At 41.6% G+C, this 12386-nt stretch overlaps 1 protein-coding gene across 2 annotated transcripts in view; it reads left to right on the top strand.

The window, feature by feature from the left end:
• The window catches only part of LOC311264785 (cadherin-4-like), a 245464-nt gene that overhangs the window by 160055 nt on the left and 73023 nt on the right, over positions 1-12386 (top strand). The gene's annotated exons all lie outside the window — the stretch shown is intronic.

The following is a 12386-nucleotide window of genomic DNA, read 5'->3' as shown; positions in this document are numbered from 1 at the left end:
GCTTGTTTGCCCGAAGCGTGCAAGGATTAGCTAAAGCGATTATCACAAGCTTTTGCCGTTTTGTGAAGATGAATCATGGTAATGCTACACAGCGAAGCGCCTCATGCATTTCTAAACCCCTTCTACTTGGTTTGTGATTTTCCAAACTCATGGGGAGCCAGTTGGCTTTGCCTCACTAAGCCAGGTGCAGGTGAGTCAACTGGAGCCAAATTGGCAACTTATCAGAACTACGTATGTTTGTGCACATACTGTATGCACACATGTTCAATCACACACACGCGCACACACATGCACACTTTACAGCACAAACCCACAGAGATGGATAGACATACAGTATAGCTCCATGCATGCAATACACTTACATACACAGTACATAAATCACTGGAAGATTTAACAGACAAATGTTCAAAGTATTGTATCCTGTCACATTTCAGACTTTTAATACAATGTTACAGCTCTGTCGTAGCATGTTTGACTCTGTTTCACTCAGTCAAACGGAGCTGTCACACACCCTATGGGGACAACCTGCCTTTGGCAATTTTTGACTTTGCTACAATGCTGTACATCACTAAATCATGTTTGCCTAGAGGCTTTTAAACTTCCAAGTACAATACGCTTTTTCGTGCATAGTAAATAGTTTGGAAATGTCCAGACAGAAGAACTAAACTTACAGTTTAGTTTACATTGATCCATTTTTGTAAAACTTCCATTTCCTCTGGGTCTTCTTTATCTCTGGATGACTGAGAATCAACATGTCTTCTTTCTCTACAGTTTCTTTTTCTTTCTCTTCTGTTTTCCACTGCCCATAGTTCCAGCTACACATTAGCGCATCTCCTGCAGATGGTGTGGTCTAATTGTGCAGGCTTTTTACCGTTCTGCAGCCTCCCTCCCTCCATGCCATCTTCCAGGCTGAACAGATGATCACGGCCTCTGGTTTCTCTCGCCGGCCCAAAAGGCTCTGGAGGATGTTCTCATTAACAGGACTTGTCAGAGCAACCTGCTAGCACTGCTAATTTATTTCCCACACACAAAACATACCATAAGCAGACCACACACACACACACACACACACACACACACACACCCACACACACATTAAACTCACACCGATGCACATGTGCTTTTTTGTGTGTATATCCCTTGACAGATACACTGAGACAAACACTTGCCCACCTCTCATAAAAGCCTATACATAGACACATGCCACATGGACTCTCCAGTAGAGCTCCAGGGCTTTCTCCTGCTAGATTGCACAACAATTAGCTGCAATGAAGGTTTGTGCTGCATTTCTGACAGACAGACAAATGATATATGTGCATTTGTTTGCAAAGCATATGTGTTTGTTTGTGTGTATTGGAGGATTTGTTTTTTGGAGGTAGGGTAGAGGGTGGGCTGTTACACTGCTGTCATTGTTTGTACCTCTGGGAGCCCTTTTCTGCCAGCTTCCTTCAGCCCCACAGCTTCTGTGATTCTCTCTCCATGCTGTTTGTGTGTATGTGCATGCTTGTGTGCGCATGTGCTTAAGAGAGAGTTAAAAGGCGTTTGCCAGTGTGTAAGTGTTACCTGACTGGCTCGTCAGATCAGTGTGCACCTTATCAACAGTTGCAGTAAAGTGTTCCTGTATTTCACACGTTCACCCACAGGAGAGATATTTGGACACTTCAGCCTGTGCATGCACACAAACACACTGAAGCCATTCTTTTGGCTATACCAGACATATTATTTTCTATAAACTCTAAGACACATTTAGCTGACAGCTTTAAGACCCATCTGTCACTTCTCACATAAAAGTTCAGTGCTGCTATAATAAGAAGACATCATGTACTCATACACATAATGACACAGATGCCCTCAGGAAGATGCTGTTAGTAATCATCAGTGACTAATGTTTCCCTGACACTATACTCTAGCACACAGGTTTATACACACACATACACAACCCTATATTCTCTGTGATCTGTTAAATGGAATCACAGTACATATCTTACCACGAGTAGAGGCATACCTTTATTCTGACCAGGATGTTAGGGCAAGCCCTTGAGGAGAACTCCACTGATTTCACACATCAAAGTCTTTTTACAGGTTGTATTACAGAATACATAGAAAAGTTGCATAACGCCTGTTGTGACTCTAGAGAGTTGCTTAAAATTTGATAAATTGTCTCAGGTGATGTCACTTGAGTTAGTAGAAAGAAAGTGAGCGTATTGCAGCTCTGCAGTCTGCTCCTGATATATGATTGAGGCTAGTGGATCGAGGTTACATTTGCCACTATTTGCATAACCAACTTGAATCTCTGACCGAACTGTTGGCAGTCGAGTTGTACAGTGGGTAGTGTAAATGCCAGGTTTTGACATGGGAGAATATGAATGACTGTATCTCTGTTTTTTATCCATCAATCTTTATTCTTTTATCTGAAATTGTCCTGGAACGTTGATATTGGGTCTGAAAATATGATAAGGTTCTGGGATCAAAAGGAATTAGGAATTAAGGTTAGGGAAATATTGTTAGTATAGTTAATTAAAAACTAGGGCCATAAACAGCTTAAATAGTGGACAGAGCTTCGGGGTCTGAAAAGTGAAGCCAACGCACAAACCTGCTCTTTTTCTAATGGACAAGAGGGGGTAACTCCACCTGTCTTGAAAAGAAGTCTGATTGTATATAATCTTATGAGATGATGACCCTACATCTCATTAATTACTTCAGTGAACAGTTTTCTTTTATTGTCAGTTTACACTGAAAGTTATTTTTGAATCCATAGGCATTTCCATTTAAGAGATTTACACACATACAGACATACAGTTGCATATATTACACATATTCATAGATGTATAAACCACATCAAACAGTCAAGACCATGAAACAACTCACATACCCTCAGATCCAGATCTTATTTACTAATGGGCCATGTTACGGTGGGCTTACACTGGAAAGAAATGCAGACTCTTTCTCTTGCATGAAAGTCAGACACACTCACACCAATGCACCTCCCTGGTCTTGTTTTCTGCTTGGCTACATATGGGGAACAGTAGTTCCAGCACTGACACCAAACTATTGGCATTGCACATAAATCCTGAGTTGCAAAATCACCCAATATGTACACAATTCCTTGTGATACTGGGCTAGTTTGAGTTTATCAGCCATTACAGATACATTTGTAATGATGGCCTCTTACTGAAAAACGGACAATTTTTCACAAGTTCTTAAGCTGTATACATTTTTAACTATTGACTTCTGAAGTTTCAGTGGTCATCTTTTTTTTTAAAAAAAGTAGTGTTTGATCTAGTTCTAACTGAAAAACTGAGGAATCAATCCAAAGTAATGCAATTTTGAACTCGTGGAATGTGTGAAAACATATTTCATAGTTTCACAGTTTCATGGGTTAGAACTGATAATTGCTGGTCTATATTTTCAGTGTTTTCACTCGTTCTTGGAGTTGTGTCACTTATTTGGCCGTTTGTTGAACTTTCAGCTCAGTTCCTATCTCAGTGAAACTTCAGACCCACTAATTGCATGGTTCAGCCATCATAGGCCTACAGCAGCCCTTGGAATTTAGGGATCACAGTCCAATGGCTATCTTTCAAGGGAAAAAAAGGAGGTCATATAACCTCTTACTACTGAGAAAACATGTTCCTTATCCTCCATACAGATTGTGTTATTACACGTATGTTTTTCCATGGTTTAAAGGCTAGAGGGATTTCTCTGGTTTATGCTCTGACCCATACAATTGGAAAAACAGAACCCTTTCTTAAAGTTTTGATGGAGAGATGTTGATTAGATTTGAGAAATACAGCCTCTATTTCCTCCAGCAGTTGGGGAAAGCAATTTTGTGCTGTTTGCCTCCTCGGGGAAGCTTGAGAAAACAATATGAAAATGATTTCTTTTTCTTTACAACAAGCATATTTGGTGCTGGCAGGCAAACGCTGAAATAAAGGCAAAGTTGAAGCCTTCGTTATTTACGGCCTGTGCTAAGCTGACTTTTTTCTACTAGCGTATCTGCCTTTTTCCTCTCGTTTTTCCAGTATGACAGAGAGTAAAAAGAGATGGAGTGGTTGGTGTCTTGGATCGGTTTTGGATGGTGACAGGGAGAGGACTTTGATAGATATATGAGCTGTAGAGGAAAGGTCACAGTGAAGATGTGCTGACCTTGAGATAGCTGTCCTCAACAAGTGGCACCTGTATGTTGGTGGCTCTTGAATAGTTCGAAAAATAAATTAGAATGCATGAAAGCAAGCCCAAATCCTGTGAAGGCTGACGGGTAAACAGTTGGTAAACTGCTGACAGTAGCAGAGTAAACTACACTCTCAAAAACAAGAGGGCTATCGCTCCTCCTCAGTCTTACTCCAACATCAACATCACCACCACCATCGTCTCTCATCCTCAGAAGCCACGGGCAGTCCAGCAGACGCCAGCCCATGTTACCGAAACACGCACATGCTGACCTCAGTCTATTGCACTCTTCTGTCTTTGGCCCTTTTGGTCAGACTGTATCAGATGTCTTGCTGCAAGGCTTTAGTTATTGCAGACTTGTGAGTACTGTGGTGATACAAAATCTGGGCCAAGGCTCCACGGAACGCAACATATACTGCGCGTATCAAAGCCATCATTGAATTTGTAGGCTATCGATCCGGAAAACTCACTGAACCGAAACCACCAGAGCATTTTCGTTTGTTTATTTCTCCCCCTACAACCACAGAAAGGCAGGGTAAAAAGCCAAGTGACTGCTGTGAGGGAATGAGAAGAGCGTATGGATATGAGCTGTGGTTTGCTGTGTAAATACCTTTTGACTGTGTTAACTGTGTATAATCGGGGTGTGTGTGTGTGTGTGTGTGTTCCAGAACAATGAAACTTGCTGTCCAGCAAAACATACTACTGCAAAGAAAGTTGAGGAAGTTTGTGTTCACTTTTATTCTGCTGCTATTTCCGCTTCTTTTTTTCTACAAAGGGGCTTTTCTCTTCCTGGGAGAGGCTTTATTCTGCCTGATCCCTCTCTCTCTTTCGCTGCCTCTTCTCCTAATCACCACTAAAGCCAGCCCTAATTGCCAAAAGATGTGATTTTCTCTCATTTTCTCATTCTCTTTTTTTCTTGCTGTCTCACCCTCTTTCTGTCTGTCATCCGTTTTTCATATCTCACCACAAACACACAAAACAGACGAGAAGACGTGGGAAATGAATTTTTCATAAAAACAACACAGAGTGAAGCAAATGTGTGTAGCAAATGCAAGTGTTTGGTTTTAATTACGGGGGCATGTGTTTAGCTGGAGATGTAGCTACACCGTGAGAGCTACAGGAAATCAGGTACCTATTGAGATGGTTATGTTCACATAAAACACTTTCAGTTGTTGGCAGTTTATCCTGTATTTTTCATGCTGGTTTGAGTCGTGGTTACAGGCTTCTGCAGGCAGTGTGTATTCATACTGTATATGTTAATGCCTTTTCTTTTTTCTAAACCCTGAGACATTGAGGCAGTAACACACTGTGATTGTTTGCAGTCCTGAAAAGAGCTCAGGCAATGGTTCAGTTCCCTCTTGCTAGGAGAGATGGCTGAGAATTGATGAAGGCCAATCAAGCACTTCTGTGCATGTTTAAAGGAATACTAATCAGTCATTAGAGAGATGCTGATTAGTCAGACACGATTGCTTTGTGGTCTTTGTGTTTGGTCTCCGTGAAAGTGTGTATGAATGTGCATGTGTCCTTTTGCATTATTGATTTGTGAGTGTATACATTCTTGTGCATGCATGCACTTTATATCGTATTAATTGTACTTGAAAACAATTGTAGTTTTACCTTGACTCCAAGGTGGCGGCACTTTTAGCAAAGTGTTTGTAAGCGTGTAAGCTACAGTGTGGCATGCATATCCAGTAAAAAAATATTATTGTTGTTAACCATTTAACAATAAACCGTTGACATCCCCACTTCCTACTGTAGGGAAGATTTGGGAATCCTACACCCACTTTGTCTACCACCTTCTAGCAGCCCTGAAATGGCACATTTTAAAGCTGGCCAGCGAGTGATAGTACTAATCCCATACAAATTAAAATATGTCCAACACCATTTCATGTGACTTTAAATGAAGGAAATTTGACTTGGCAGTGTAACTCAAAGATAGTTTACCTAATCCATGTTAATAACAAGTCAGCTGAACTACATGTATAGACAGAACCATATTGTTCATGCAAAGCATCTTTTTAATTGGTGTTTAATTGTTGCTGATGGAGAGGCCAAAATAAACGCAGATGTTTCTGGCCTCCACACTTACAGGAGTGCCCCCAGATTTACAAAGCAGTACACGTGCATACTGCGACTAGTGGCTTTGTGTTTGCCTCAAGACCATCCTTGAGCCTTCTCTTATTCATTCGGTTAAAATTTAATGTGAAACGAAAGTAATAACAGATTTTCCAGCAAAGCAAGAGAGGTGTTTGGGGTAAAAGTTGACAGGCACTATCTGCAGCTGAATATCTCTTGCTGGCATTTTGGTTTCACCCAGAGAAAACAGCACAGGGAAGTAAAGTGTATCGCTTTCAACCCAACAAAACACAAAGTAAAGCTGCTTAATTTTACATAAGACACCACAGGCCATCCATATCCAGGACACCCACAACTCTACATTCACTTCGTGGTACACGGTCTGCTGCAGTAGTACATTGTTGCTGTATAAGCAAGGCTGGGAAAGTTTAGAGGAACAGAAAACTGGGAAACATGACCGAAATTCAAAACAAGATGTCTCCATTATTTTCAGTGAGATAGCACTTTTTTTTTTAAATTTACATTCACATTCAGCTTATGCCTACAATCTCTTTCCTTTCCCCTTCTGTTTTTCTCTCCCAACCAAACAGAGCCTCTTTCAGTCCCACTCACCTCTGAAGTAGAACAGTGAAACAACAAACTATGTGAAGCTGTGATTAACATTACTACTCACAGTTTTGTCTGTGGGAACTTAAAAGAGTTACAAACTCGAGCCTCATTAAAAGTGTTTTTTGAATTTGTTGTGCCTTTGTAGTTGTCAGACATGACAGCAGTTTATTCTTTGAATTTCCCAAGTGCATGTGGACATAAATTAAGGAAAAACATAAAACAGTCAGATAATTGAACCAATGCAAGCAGGTGTGAAAAAAGTAATACAACAGCTTTGCTTTGATGCATATTTGACTGATAAGCTTTTAGTTTTGTGTATTAAACCATATTGACAACACGCATTTCTTCAATAAAAAGGATGCTGTAAAATTTATATTTGGTTTGCTGTATTGTCTCTGCAATAAACGTGTCTGGTGCATGTTCCCTCTCACTTTGTGCAATGTTTTTGGTTTTTTTTGTTATCGGAGCTGATCACTGCTACTTTGTAGGTTTCTGGAAAGGATGGAGGGATGAGCCAGTGTCCATGATTGGCTTCAATGAAAATGCTCCCTGATGAACTTCTAACATTGCTTTAAAAAACCTTCCATCACAAGTTTGTTCTCTCTTCATAGTCTATCAGTGGTGGACAGGGGACCTGGCTCTGTTTAGTCAGTCACTGAGGGCCCAGCCCACAGTAGAGCTCCGCTATACTCTGATTAGGCTGCACACTCCCCATGGTGCCTCTGATCAGCGGCCATACTCGTCTCTCACCATCCATCGCTTTATCCCGCCCTCTGTTTCCATCTCTCAGAGCGCCATCGCTCTCCCTTTGTCGCTCTTTTGCTCTCTCTTTCCCTCCTCTCTAGTTCTATCCATCCATCCATCTGTCCTGATCTCTCGGGAGGCCAGCCCAATTAACCTGTTTAAACAGCCATCTGAGCATCCCATCCATTCCAATGTGGCCGTGTGAGAAAGAGCCAGTTCACTGAGCCAGGATCCCAATGCCAGGCCCCCATACACTGCCCTCCTCAGCCTCCGCCTCCACTTCACTTTCCATTCCTCCCTCATCATCATCATCATCATCACCATCGTCGTCCTCGTCTTCATCCTCATCTTTCTACTTTTGCCTCTCTTGTCCTCAATGGGCCTGATTGCAGCAGACAGCAGGACTGGTAAGAGTGGTGTCTTTACTGTTTTGTAGGGCAGAGTGACATCTGATGCATTCACTGCACCATACTTTGAACAATTTAAACGGCTGCAGTCATAAACTCTGCCGCCTCTGGAGATCTCCACTTTAACAACTGTGGCCTGCCTATGAGCTTTTAGGCCTCTTCTTTCTCTTCTTTAATGTTCTTTCATTCATTTCACTGTCTCTCTGATTGCCACCTCCACATACTCTCCATTCTCTCATCAATCTCCCTCTCGTTCTGCCCTTCCTTTCTCCCCTCCTCTCCTCTCACCTTCTTTCTGTCACTCCTCAGCTCTCAGCTCCTCTTTCTCCCCTGACTGTATCCCTTTCTCACATCCCTTTCAACACTTGTCACCTACTTCCTTTCAGGCTGTCCAGAGAACAGCCCAAGAAGGTCACAATGCTTTTCAGAGTTGCTATCCTCCTTGTCCTTGTCTTGTTGGAGGGGGAAGGGAACTTTAATTATAAAAAAAAAAGAGAAACGTGAAGATGGGGCTTGGCACATGATATCATCCAAGCACCACACAAAGCACCATTTGACCACCTTCCAAGGAATGGTGATGAAGAAATCATGGAATACATTCCCTCCCAGTGTGGCAACACACATAGCATGGTGGTATTTGTAACATTGCAGGGGTGTGACTGCTCACATTCACTAGACAGTCGAGAAGTGCTGGGCTTGCTGCTTGGCACACTGGGGTGTCTGTGTTATTTGCCAGATCAATGCACAACCTGGGCCTACTGCTTTAGACGACTTGTTAATGTGCAGCATTGTGCCGTTGGGCTTCATTGCTCTGTTGTTGGCGATTTTATAATCTCTCTTATAGCAGCATCGACCCAACTCAGTGAAAGAGGAGCTATTGGATGTTTGCGTGTGTGTGCGTGTGTGTGTGTTTGTGTATGTATGTGTTGATGGAGGGGTAAAATTGGCACTGTCTTTTTCTTTAATTGGTGCAAGAACAAGATCCTCAGGGTACTCTATGCACAGCCTGTCACTCCATTTGTGTGTGGCCATTGGTTCAGTTAGCTCAGCTCATTTTTGAGACATACAGGCAATCATAGAAAATAAATGCCTACATACACACAGATTGATTATATACCTTATATACAGTACTATGGGCCTCATTATTTATTGGCTCACTGATATCATCTTTTACAGATTTTCATTGAAAGATGGATTTTTGATATAAAGTTTTTATGCACTATTTTTAGCTGTTTTCTATATCAAGAAGCGTAGTTGGGTTAAGTCCTGAACTACAGAGATCATGACTTAAGGCAAACCTATTTCCCAACACATCCTCATACCTAAACGACTAAATAGCTCAATTGCCAGTGACTTTCAAAAAACAATCTATGACCGTTCCTAAAGTGGAACATTCATCTTCATCATCAACATGTGAAACAGTTGCAGTGTGGTTAGATTTTGATACAGAATTACTTGGTTAGGTTTAGTAAAGGATCATGATTTGGGCTAAAAATAAACACTTACCGTTGACTCTTGTTTTTGCAGTTTGTTGTTGTTTGTTGGACCCATCAAACCACCCGCAACCTCCTCCATCTGCGGGCTCTGTCACTCTTTGTCTGTCGCATCATCTGAATTTCCTCCTTTGCTCCTGTTGTCATTTCAATGGCCACTAGATGTGGCTGCCTAACAATAAACGTAAATATGGGTTGTATTTACAGCTGTTTTTCTGGTAAGGACGAGCTGCCATTTTGTGGCCTGCATCTTTAGTGCCTCTGAGTATTATAGAATGAAAATAAGAAGAAAAAGTATATTATTAAGAAATAAAATGGCATAATTACTTGATTGTAGAGTTAGGGTTTTTAGCAGTTTTGTAATACCAAAATTAAAAAAATATAAACCTTTCTACAGTAAGACTGAGACATACATGCTTTCTTTTATATGGCTGATGGTGACACCTCCCTCAATTACCCCTCTCCGCAGAGTGGAGCCTCAGCCTGCAGGCCTCAACTAGCCATGACCGCAATACTGCTGCACTGCTGGCAGCGTGCCTAGCTCAGAAAGAGACAATAATTGGAGGACAGCGAGAGAAGGGGCAACAGACCACCTGCTGCTTGTGTTGTTTTTTCCAGTATTTGACTGTTTCACAGGCACAAGGACTTAGAAATACAATAAAGGATGCTTTGAGTTTGAATTTTGAGTTTCTCATTGTTATAATTTAATCAGGCAGGCTTCCAAAACTCTATTTACAGAGACACATGTTTGCCAACTGGTGTGTTTGTTATTGTCACCCCCCCACATTTCAAATCTAATCTTTGAGAATCTTCAGAAGTAATGGTAAAAGAAATGAGATAGGATTAGACAAAAAGAAAAGACAATGAGACAAACAGAAATCAGTAAGCAAGTTTTTTGGGGGGTTTGTTTGAAATGTAGAAATGTTCAGCTATACAAAGAGAAAAACAATTTGATGAACAGCAGAGGCTTTCCTGCCTCTTGGGTTGATGTAATCCATCTCTCATGTCTTACCTCCTCCTGTCTAGACCAGGACACTTGTGCTGCACCTGTTACACTCAGTGTTTTTGAGAGCTGTCCCCTCTGACTGATCACTGAGTGGCTGTCTGGACATCTGGTCTTAGAAGGGCACTGACATGATCACAGGCATACTTAGGGCCAGACAGAACAAAAGCCGGATTTACTTGCAGTGTACTTTCTGTAATGGGAGCCCTTTTCAGCTGTTACAGAGATGTGGGAAGAGAGAATGAGGCGATACAACTGTGAGTTACAGCCCTCAGGTCAGGGTTTCCTACGAAATGCCGTCTAGACATTGTAATCCCTTAGAGGGAAGTGCCGTGAAGGAGTAAAGGGATGAAGATTGGAGGCTAGTATCGACTACACTTGTCTGTGACTCATCTTCTCATCTTCTCATGAACGGAGTTAATGTTGAAACACAAGAGTGCCCTCGCAGCTCCATACTGACCTGGTGCTGTACAGTACCATGTGATAGAAACTGTATTTAATTACTACTCTAGAGAGCAGAAAACTCTACAGATTTTTTTTTCTGTCTTGACCTCTTACATCTCTCTGCATACCATGTTGTTTCTGGAGTAAGTGAACCTCGACATGCTTCCTACCATAACTTGTGTAAATTAGCTTTTCGTTTTTTTATGTTTCTAGCTAAGTTTGCTGTATATTGGCTGGGGTTGTGCCATGACTGCTGAACTGGCATATGACGATGTCCACAGTCATCACAATAGACGATGACACTGTTGTCCAGTGGGGTGGTGGTGGGGCGATTACCTCTTTGAGAAGTTTGCCATTAGCATACCATTGTAGTCACCACTGTTTCACACCTTTGCTTTGATGGCCACCTCCAACTGTTTCACCCAACCAAGAGAACTGTCTCCTGTTACCGGTGAAGGGAGTCAGATCAACTCTCACATCCCTGCCTGGAGAGCATCCGACATACATCCCAGTGCCAGGTTTAAAAGGGTCTTGACTCCACATGTCCATAACTTAGCTGTAGTCAGCCTCTGAAGCTTGAAATATAGTTAGCCACCTAGCTATGCTGAGAGGTTAAGCTGAAAACACACACACAAATAACAATGGCACGATAAAGAGAAACACATCTGCCACCAGTTGTAACCAGGTGCCTTGGCTTCACCTAATTGTGCATGCTTATATAAAGGCGTATTGTTAGTGCATTGAGCAGCAGCAGACTCCTTTTAATTTCCTCTCCTCCTCCTCTCTGGTGGGGGTCCCTTTACATCACAATTTTACAATACAGGGCTCAGCAGTCTATGATTACTTGGTTTTATAGGCTGTAGAAAATGTTAAACCTTTTGAGGTTGATTTGTGATTTTGACCGACATAAATAGACTTGGCTGTTTTCTGTACTGTACATACAATGCAGATACTTAGAAACCTTTTAAGTGCAGGAACACAGCTCCCTGTAGAGTTGTTATTAGCAATGACTGGATAAGTGTGACCGTATAAATGCCAAAACTTTGTTATGTGGTGGGTTGTGCTAATAATAAAGCTAAAATGTCATGTAATAAGATTGAGCCAATGAAGAGAGAAATTGGACTCAGGTTATTATGTGTGAGAACATGTGAGAAGATTGTGGAATTCTAGATCGAGAAACACTGACACTTAGCTGCAATGTTATTTGCAAAGTTGTTTGTAATGCAAGTGCTTTGCGATTAAGATGACTTATCTCACCTCATCTTATTTGGTGAAAATGGGTGAACAAATTGACCTGTCATCTTTTGAGGGAAGAAACCATTCAAACCTTGCCTAGGCCATTCCCCTTAAAATAGATGTCACAGCGAGAGAGTGATGTGGTGCGTTAAGTACTGTTTAGTGACAACCTGTGCAGCAATCATGGAGAAGGCAGATGATGTCATG

The sequence above is a fragment of the Pagrus pagrus genome, assembly GCF_965226575.1.
Source record: "Pagrus pagrus genome assembly, chromosome: 11".
In the NCBI taxonomy this organism is placed as follows: domain Eukaryota; kingdom Metazoa; phylum Chordata; class Actinopteri; order Spariformes; family Sparidae; genus Pagrus; species Pagrus pagrus.
Note: the sequence above shows the minus strand (reverse complement) of the source record. Positions and strands in the feature narration are given on the sequence as shown.